At 38.1% G+C, this 11123-nt stretch overlaps 1 pseudogene; it reads left to right on the top strand.

The window, feature by feature from the left end:
- The first annotated feature begins 168 nt into the window (after positions 1-168).
- On the top strand, positions 169-4960 carry LOC110742317 (annotated as a pseudogene).
- Positions 4961-11123: the final 6163 nt, after the last annotated feature.

The following is an 11123-nucleotide window of genomic DNA, read 5'->3' as shown; positions in this document are numbered from 1 at the left end:
AGCACTCCCCTTGAAAACAGGCACAAGGCAAGGATGCCCTTTCTCACCACTCCCATTCAACATTGTATTGGAATTTCTGGCCAGAGCAATCAATCAAGAGAAAGAAATAAAGGCATTCAAATAGGAAGAGAGGAAGTCAAACTATCTCTGCAGATGACATGATCCTATATCTACAAAATTCCATCATCTCAGCCCAAAAGCTTCTTAAGTTGATAAGCAAGTATAGCAAAGCCTCAGGATACAGAATCAATGTGCAAAAATTGCTAACTTTCCTGCACACCATCAACAGTTAAGCTGACAGCCAAATCACAAACAAATCGTGTCACAATTACAGCTAACAAGGGAAGTGAAAGATCTCTACAAGAAGAGCTACAAACCACTGCTCAAAGAAATTAGTGGTACTGTGGCCACCCAGGTGTCCAACTGAGCACACATGCACCAGAAACGCCAGAGAAGAGGGAGAACCCTGGTTCTTGTAGGGAAATGGAGGGGTAGGGAATGTTGTGGGGTACATTATGTCCTGAGAAGGGAAAGCATGGAATGAGAGGCTTTGAGGAGAGGAAGTGATAGGGACAGGAGGCAGAGAAATACTGGGTAGAAAAGGATGGGTCCTTGGTAAGAGTCCCACCCTCAAGCCTGGAACAGCAGCCCAAATTGAGAACATGCATTCCTGTTTTTGGGATCAAATGTTGCCTTTTCCAAAACCACCCATGACCTGCCCTGCCCCCAAATCTGTGCCCATAAAATCCCCCAGCCAGAGTGGAGAAGAGGAGAATCTGCTGGACATCGGAGACTACGGTTTGACCTCAGAGAGAAGCGGCTTGACTTCAGAGGGATGACTTGACAGCATTGCTTTGGAGAGGAGTCCAGTCCTCCCTGGAAAATCATCTTCTCACTCCATTCCCTTTTCACATCCCCTTCCCACTGAGAGCCACTTTTATCAGGAAAAATTCCTCTGTATTCACCTTTCTTCAATTTGCCCAGATGACCTGATTTTTCCTGGATGCCAAACAAGAGCTCAGGTGCCATGGGTGTGGATGATAGCTGTCACAATGACCCTCTGCCCTTGCTGGTGGAGAGCAACCATCTTATGTGAAAAGGCAAAGGCCCCACTGAGGTGTTATACCGTGAATGGCAAAGCTAAAAGAGCACTGTAACATATGCCCTCAGGGGCTTTGGGGGTGGCAGGTACGCCACCCTAGATGGTACTGTTGGGGCTGCACAGAATTTTGCTCCTGCCAGCACCCAAAAGCACTCATCCCAGCTCCTGCACCAGCTCACCTGCATGCTTCCTCCTCTAAGGGGTTGAGCACAACAGGTTTGAGTGAGTGAAGTTAGTCCTAGCCGGTCCCAAAGAGGCCAGCTAGCCCCAGGACCCACACTCTAGTTCCTGTCTGCAAAAATGTCAGGGAAAATTTACTGCCTCAGAAGGAGGACAGACCATGGACTAGGGCAACCTGATGGCCATGGAGGTTGAAGAGAGGATGAAATGCCTTCAAAAGTTTCCTGAAATCATAAGATGATCCTCGACTGACTGACTGAATAAAAAGCAAGATCAGGACTGGTTTACTGACATTATCCTGATTGTCAACAGACACCATTTTAAGGATCACAAGTCTCTTTTGACTGCTTGCAGTAAGTTCTATAAATTCTTTCAATTTACTCAGAAACCTTTGGTGGAGACAGAATGTGTTGGTAAAATGACCTTTTGTAATTTAATTCAGTTCACATATACAGCAAAATAATTGATACAGGAGAAGAAGTCAATGATGTATGGAAAGCAGCAGAGTTCTACAAATGCTAGAAGTTATCGATAGGGACAGGAGGCAGGGGAATTCTGGGTAAAGGAGGGCAGGTCCCTGACAAGGGTCCCACACTCAAGCCTGTGACAGCAGTCCAAAGTGAGAGCATGCCTTCCTGGTTTCCCACTCGAATGTTGTCTTTTCCAAAGTCAACCATGCCCTGCCCCACCCCCATCCTGTGCGTCTAAAAACCCCAGGCTCCACTAGCTGAGAGCAGAGAAGAGAAGAAGCAGGTGGACGTCAGAGACTGGTTTGACATCAGAGAGAAGCAGCTTGACTTCAGAGGGATGGCTTCATGGCTTTGCTTTAGAGAGGAATCCAGCCGGGGATGGAGGGTCCAGCCAGGGATGCAGTCCACAGGACCCACATGGAGTTTTGCTCCTGCCAGCACCCAAAAGCACTTGCCCTGTCTCCTGCACTCGCTCACCTGCATGCTCCCTCCCATGGCAGGTTGAGTGCAACAGGTTCCAATGAGTAGAGTTTGCCCCAGCTGGTGCCGAAGTGGCCGGCTAGCCCCAGCACCTGCACACCAGTTCCCACCCATGAAGGGGTCAGGCAAAATTTCCTGCTTCATTATGAAAGCCCTTGAAGTCAGGAACAAAGAAAACTCAACTCCATTAGAGGAAAATCCCATAGGGAAAAAGGTGGCCAAAAAAAAGGAAGATCGCAGCAACTTCAAATGTTATCACAGAATCATTGCCATCTGCAGAATCAGAACCTATTGAAATTGAGGTAGAGATTGCTGAAGGCACAATTGAAATGGAAGATGAAGGTATCAAAACATTAGAGGAAGTGGATTCTGCCAAGCATCCATAAAGTACATACAGAACACAAGTTCCTCTAAAGATTCTGCTCTAGCACTGTTGGCAGATATTACCAGCAAGTATCACCAAGGTGACAGAAAAGGGCAGATTAAAGAAGAAGATGGCCATGCATCTGACCCCGTAAGCATACAGGTAGAAAGTATTGAAACTGTGGAACTTCAGTTGTCACATGTGAAGGACTTGTTCCATTGTGAGAAATGTAATGGTTCATTTAAATGGTTTTATCATTTGAAGGAATACATGAAATCACACTCATCTAAGAGTTTCAAGTGTGAAATATGCAATGAAAGGTATGCACATGGAAACAGCGCCTAAATTGTTACCACCTTGAAGAAGGTGGAGTCACTAAGAAGCAAAGAAGTGGGAAAAAAGTGTATGTATGTCAGTACTGTGAGAAGCAGTTTGACTGTTTTGGAAATCTTAAAGAACATCTTAGAAAAATATACAGGTGAAAAACCTTTTGAGTGTCCAAATTATCATGAAAGATTTGCTAGAAATAGCACCCTCAAATGTCACCTCACTGCATGCCAAACTGGAGTAGGGGCAAAAAGGAAGAAAGAAGCTCTGTGAATGCCACGTCTGTAACAGTGTGTTTAACAGCTGGGCCCAGTTCAAAGATCACTTCATAATACAAATTGGATGTAAACCCAACCATTGTTCTTTATGTGACTTGCGGTTAATGCAAGGAAATCAATTAATGAGGTACCTCAGTGATACAATATTTCAGAGTATCTAGTAATGGAAGAAGTTCTTTCAGTAGAAACTTACATGCAAAGTGAACCTGTGACATCAATGACTATTATAGAACAAATTGGGAAGGTGTGTGTGCTACCATTGCTTCAGGTCCAGGTGGATTCAGCACAAGTGACTGTGGAACATGTCCATCCAGATGTGCTCCAGGACAGCCAGGTACTTGGTTCATACCTGAGTGTGCTTCCAGAGCAGGTCCAAATAAGTTATCTAGAAGTGGGTCGAATTCAGACTGAAGAAGGTACTGAAGTACATGTAGAGAAGCTTCATGTTGAATGGATAAATCAGATGCCAGTGGAAGTACAAACTGAACTTCTAGAAGCAGACTTGGACCATGTGACCCCAGAAATCTATGACCCAAGAGGAGAGAGAACCTAGCCAACTAGACGCTGTTCAGGCTGCCAGGGAAGATCACGAAGATGCTGAGGATTAGAGAGCAAGCCAACGGTGGATCCTGAAGCTGAAAAGGCAGAGAATGAGGACAGAACAGCTATGCCGGTTTTAGAGTGAAATTACACATGAATATATTTTTAAATTTACTTGGGTTTTTGAATGGATTATGGGCAGTATGACTGTCCTTAAGCTAACAGATAAGTGGACCAAAGTTAAGCTATTTGTTGTTGCGCTGAATTTTTTTTTTTTGAAACAAATTAATTCCCCTCCCCAGGCCCAATGCAACAGAGGAGGGATCTGTTCCATAAATTAAGTGGAGTTTTGAGAAGTACATTTCTAGGTGGATTATATTCTTATTACATAGCTTCATATGACTGTATCTATTTTCATTGTAGTAAAAATTTTCCCTTTTCTATTTACCAGGTCATGTTTTCTTCAAATTTCTTTCATATTGTAAAATAAAACTTAAATCATTAGAATACAAGTTTATGTATTCTAACGCATGCTAGTAAATTGAATATATAGGAAACACAAGTCTGCATGATGAACATTGCATTGTTACTGTGCAGTTAAATTTTGACTTTCTTTAGCTTGAACAAACTTTCTTGTCTCTCCCAGTAGTCACAGATGCCATCTCTGCAACACAGAGAGGAGTGGTGATAAAATTTCAATAATGTGAAGAAAAAAAATCCACACCCATGTGCCATTTCAAAACCAGCTAAACTTCTGTAAAACATCTCCAGTTTTTCAGAGTTTGTGTTGTAAGGAGGAATGTAGCCAATGCTATAATACTTTATATTTTTGCTTATAATGACAACCACGAGTTCTTTTTCACTCAAGTTATGACAAGAAATTTTATTTAGAGGCAGCTGCAGTGCCAATTTCAATTGGGAAAATTTATTTACCTCTGTGGCAAACTTTATTTTGATGAAAAGTTGCACTAGTATTTTACTACCAAATGAAAAAAAGATGAGCATCATTTAAAAATTAATGTATTTAAAATAAAGTACAGAGAAAAACATGTATGTAATTATCAGGATTTTTTAAATGGAATCTTTTCCACCAATCCTTAATGTAAAGATCTTGTGCTATAACTTTTAAAGCCATACAAATAAGAGTGCTTAATTGTGGACTTAATAATAAATGTGTAAATATTTTGAATCAGTATTACTTGGAAAATAAAGTATCTCTCTCTTTCTCTCTCTCTCTCTCTCTCTCTCTCTCTCTCTCACACACACACACACACACACACACACACACAGAAATTAGAGATGACCAAACAAATGGGAAAACATTCCACACTCATGGGTAGGAAGAATTTTAATTGTTAAAAGGGCCATACTGACCAAAGCAATTTATATCTGCAATGCTGTTCTTATTAAACTACTATTGACATTCTTCACAGAGGTAGAAAAAAAATTTTTAAATTTATATGGAACCTAAAAAGAGCTTGAATATCCAAGGCAATCCTAAGCAAAAAGAACAAACCTGGAGACATCATACTACCTATCTTCAAACTACACTGTGCTGCTACAGTAACCAAATAGCATGGTACTGGTACATAACAGACACCTAGAGCAATGGAACAGAATAGAGAACCCAGAAATAAGACCACAGACCTACAACTATCTGATATTTAACAAACCTTTAGAGAACAAGCAATGGGGAAATAATTCCGTACTCAATAAATGGTTGTGTGATAACTGGCTAGTCATAAGCAGAAAAGTAAAACTGGACCCCTTCCTTAAAACATACACAAAAATTAATTCAAGATGGATTAAAGACTTATGCATAAAACCTAAAACTATAAAAACCCTGGAAGACAATCTAGGCAATGCCATTTAGGACATACACATGTCCAAAGATTTTACGATGAGGAAGCCAAAAGCAATTGCAATGAAAGCAAAAATTGACAAAAAACTATCAACAGAGTATACAACCTACAGAATAGGAGAAAATTTTTGCAAACTATGCAACTGAAAAAAGTCTAGTGTCTAACATCTATGAGGAACTTAAATAAATTTACAAGATTAAAAGAACATGAACAGACACTTTTCAAAAGAAGACATACATGCGGCCAAGAAGCATGTTAAAAAAAGCTCAACATCACTGATCATTAGAGAAATGCAAATCAAAACTACTGGTTGATACCATCTCACACCAGTCAGAATGGCAACTATTAAAAGGTGAAAAAATAACAGATGCTGGCGAGGTTGCAGAGAAAAAGAATGCTGATACACTGTTGTGAGAGTGCAAGTTAGTTCAACCATTGTGGATGACAGTGTGGCAATTCCTCAAAGACCTAAAGACAGAAATAACATTCTACTCAGTAATCCCATTACTGGGTATGTACACAAAGGAACATATGATCCATGTGTTGTAAAGACACATGCACACATATGTTCATTGTAGCAATATTCACAATAGCAAAGACATGGAATCAACCTAAATGCCCATCAAGGTTAGGATAGATTAAAAAAATGTGGTACATATACCCCATGGAATACTATGCAGTCATAATAAAGCATGAGGTCATATCCTTTGGGGGGCATGGATGCAGCTGGAGGCCATTATCCTTAGCAAACTAATGCAGAAACAGAAAATCAAGTACCACATTTTCTCACTTATAAGTGGGAGCTAAATGATGAAAACACATGGACATACAGAGGGTAGCAACAAACACTGGGGCTATTGGGGGTGTAGGGTGAGAGGAGGGAGAGGATAAAAAACAACTAATGGATACTAGGCTTAATAACAGGGTGACGAAATAATCTGTAAAACCAACCCCATGACACATGTTTACCTATATAACAAATCTGTGCATCTTGTACATGTACCCCTGAGTTTAAAATAAAAGTTAAAAAATAAACTCTTATGCATATGTAATGTATAATAGTATAATAGAATATTATTCAACCTTAAAAAGGAGATGATTCTTTCATTTGCCAGAACATGGATGAACCTAGAAGAATAAACCAGGTACACGGAGAAAAATACTGCATGATTTTACTTATATGTACAATCTTACAAAATAGAGTCAAATATATAAAGATAGAACATTAAACCACATTTGGGGGTTTGGGGAAAAAAAAGGGAGAAGTAGGTCAAATGATACAAAGTAGAAGCTATGTAGGATGAACAAGTCCGGAGATTAATGTAAAACATGATGACTCTGGTTAATAACAATGTATTGTATTAGGGTAATTTGCTAGATGAGTAGATTATAGCTGCTCTTGTCATAGGGGAGGAAAAATAGTTAACTATTTGAAAAGAAGAGCATGTTAATATGGTCTACTCTAGTAAAGATTTTACTATATAAATGTATGTTATTTATTATGTTGTAGCCCTTAAATATGCATGATAACATTGACTTAAAAATAAAAAGATAATGTTTAGAGGTGAGTATCATTAGCACCTCCCACCTCAAGTACCTGAGAAGAGTCCTTCTGGGGTGACCTTCATCTGTAGCCTGCTACAGCTGGTAGCTTTAGTTTTACCTTTTGGGGCAACCCCTCAGGAAGGTTCTATTTGTAATTCTAAGTATTGGCAGCAGTTGGTGCCCTGGTCTACATACTAGTAGATGCCTAGAAACTCTCAACCAACCCATGACTAACAGCATGAAATTTCTTGGCTTTGGTTTGGCTGTATCCTCACCCAAATCGCTCCTTGAATTTTAGCTTCCATAATTCCACATGTGGTGAGAGGGACCTGGTGGGAGATAACTGAATCATGGGGGCAGTTTCCCCCATACTGTTCTTATGGTAATGAATAAGTCTCACAACATCTGATGGTTTTATAAGGAGAAACCCCTTTTACTTGGTTCTCATTCTCTTTTGTTTGTCACCATATAAGATGCGCCTTTCACCTTGCATCATGATTGTGAGACTTCCCCAGTCATGTGGAACTGTGAATCTATTAAACCTCTTTTTCTTTATAAATTACCTGGTCTTTGGTATGTCTTTATCAACATGATGGAAACAGATTAATACATATTTTATCTCAACAATTTCTCTCATTGCAAGAGCAGAACATCCCTTTTTTGCCTTAAGGTTAACCCAGGCTTTCATGCTCTGAATTTCATCACTTATCCTCTGCTCCAGAACCAACACCTCACTTCATGTGACATTTAATCTTCTGTAAGTATTTTCAACCCTGTTTGCTTCCTTCCCTGCAGTTTGTAGTTCATTCACTTCTCTCTCTGAAGTGCTGCCTGAATGCTATCCTATCCCACCCCCTGCCAGTAAAGGCCAAGAGCTTCTGCTTTTTGTCTTCATGCTCTGGCTTCAAAACTCACTCCCTCTCAATTCCCACCACTTCACTAATGATCTCATGGAGACTGAATCTGGTTTTTAGTTAGAATGTGTTTTAGAATAATATCTCAGTGGCCTTTGATGCCACTAAAAATATCCTCTTTTGAAACTTCTCTTTGATTTTCCATGACACTACTCTCACCTTGTTGCCTCTCTTCACTCTCACCATTCCTTCTCAGGCTTTATACATTTTTCTACTGCAATTTTATATACCTGCCCAAGATTGGAGCTCAGGCAACTTTCCATTCTCAGGCTATAATGTGTGCTGGAGAACCCACTGCGTCGTTGGTTTTGTGATAGTATCTTAGCATGTGAGAGAGAGCCAAAAGGGAATTTCTAGCCAATACCTCACTCCTCAGTGTTAGTGTGTCATTATCTGTCATTATATATGTTAGTGTGACATATATGTCATTAGTCAGACACCTATACCTGAATACCAAAATAAAACAAAAACAATAAAAATAAAAACCAGGAACTCTTATGCCATATATTTAAGTAATTAATTACATGAAATGGACTGCCTTAGTCATTATCACTGGATATAGCCAAGCAGAATGTAGGCAACCATGACTTGGGAAAATTACAGAGAAGATCCAAATATTGAATGTTGAATTAGATCTCATTTAAGGTCTCATAAAACCTGAGATATGATGAATCAAATAATATTTAAGTGGATATGGTAAATGCAAGGCATTTGGTTTTCACAGATTTCTTTTTATTAATCCTCTGAACAAACCAGTAATTTAAGTATGATGTTTGTTTTTGCATGATTTAAAGGGATCCAACAGTTAATGTATTTGTCCTATAATTACATACAGAATGCAGATGGCAGAGCTGGGATTTGGATATTATATCTTTGACCCCAAACACCATACCTTTCACACCAAGATGATCCTTTGGTATGTATACATGTTATTTCTTCAACAGGATTGTTGTCTTTTTGAGGGTGAATATGGATTTTCAAAAAATTCTCCAGAATACCTAGTCCATCAAATAAGTGCACAGGTAGATCTGGGTTTCATGAGTTCGAAACAAAGTATTTGGTGCTCTGTTTGAAAAATAGAAAATCATGAGCATACCTTCCCACAAAGGCTTTGTTTGACGGGGATCAGTATACTTAGGGGTCCTGAAACCTAATCTTAACTAAATGTGTCACAGGACTGAAAACTTGCTACCTAAACACAGTTGTCTCCATCGTAAATCATTACAGACAAACAGCAGAAAATCTATTTACTATTCAGAATTACTAAAATAAAATTTTCAGCTGTTTCTGATCAGGGACATGGTACTCTGATGGTTTCTGAAAGAACCAGCCTATTCATCTAAAAGCTGAATTCTGTCATTGATAGTTGCACAACGTTGTGAATGCAATTAATACCCTTGAATCATATACATATATTATATGTGGAAATATGCTCTATATATATAGTTAAAATGGCTAATTTTATTTTATATATATTTTACTAAAATAAAAAAATTGGCAAAAATGGATAATAGTACAGAAAGAAGAGGACAGATCTTTACTACTGGGAGACATCAATCTACTTCTCTCCACTATTGATAAACATAGTTTCTCATTATGGATAGAACCAGTGGTCAAAAATCAGTAAAGACAAAAATGTTAATGGCATAGATAGCAAGCTTTTAAAAAATATTTTAAAACACAACACCTCCCGATTTAGAGAACAGAGTAGAACATATATAGAAACTGACCACAAATCAAGCCAAAAGCAGATCTTAGTAACTTATATAAAGTTATTATGACTACATTATCTGATATTTATGCAATGAAGTTAAAAGTAAAAAATAAAATTAAGAAAGCATACACAATTTCAAATAATTTATGGTGAAAATAGAAATCATAATGAAAACCATAAGTACTCATAACAACTATAACTAAAAATATTACATGTAAAACATATGGGATGATATGAAAAGGCTTCTTAAAGGGAAATTTATAATTGCAGATGCTTATGTTAGAAGAGAAACATAGTCCATCTTAAGAAGTTAGAAAAAGAATAATTGAATAAATCCAAAAAGGAGAAAAGATAGTGACAACAAAGACAGAGCATAGATTAATATGATAGAAAATAAAGGAATAATGAAAATGAAGCTGAGCTGAGTAGTATAATGAAATAGCTTAGTTTCTAGTCAATAATAATCAGTAAATAATCAATAATAATAAAGATCAGTCAATAATAAAGCAGTCTCAGATGCTCAATATTATGAACAAAAAGGAGAGCATATACCAGAGATGTAAAATTTAAAACACCTTATATGACTATTATGACCAACTTGAGGCCAAAGATTTTGGTTTTTAAAAAGTTTTTATGGGTACATAATATGTGTATATATTTACAAGGTAAACCAGAGGTTTTGATGCTGGCACACAATGTGGAATAAGCACATCACCCCCTCAAGCATTCATCCTTTCAGTTATAAACAATTCAATTACACTTTTAATTTTAAAATATAAAATTAAGTTATTATTGACTATAGTCATCCAATTGTGCTGTCAAATAGTAGGTCTTATTCATTCTTTCTATGTTTTTATACCCATTTACCATCTCCATCTCCCACCTCAACCCTCTACTATCCTTCCTAGCCTCTGGTATCCATCTTCCTACTCTCTATGTCCACGAGTTCAATTGGTTTGATTTTTAGATCCCACAAATATGTGAGAACATATTATGTTTGTCTTCCTGTGGTTGACTTATTTCACTTAACATAATGATCTCCTGTTCAATCCATTTGTTGTTGCAAGTGACTGGATATCATTCTTTATATGGCTGAATATTAGCATCATATGTGCCAAATGTGGTACCTATGTGTATATGTGGTATATATACACATAGGTACCACATTTTCTTTATCCATTCGTCTGTTGATGGACACTTAAGTTGCTTCCAAATCTTAGTTGTAAATAGTGTTGTAGCAAACATAGGAGGACAGATATCTCTGATATACCAATTTTCTTTCTTTTGGGTACATATTCGGCAGTGAGATGGAACACAGAGTAGCTCAATTTTTAGGGTTTTGAGAAA

The sequence above is a fragment of the Papio anubis genome, unplaced genomic scaffold, assembly GCF_008728515.1.
Source record: "Papio anubis isolate 15944 unplaced genomic scaffold, Panubis1.0 scaffold1612, whole genome shotgun sequence".
In the NCBI taxonomy this organism is placed as follows: domain Eukaryota; kingdom Metazoa; phylum Chordata; class Mammalia; order Primates; family Cercopithecidae; genus Papio; species Papio anubis.
Note: the sequence above shows the minus strand (reverse complement) of the source record. Positions and strands in the feature narration are given on the sequence as shown.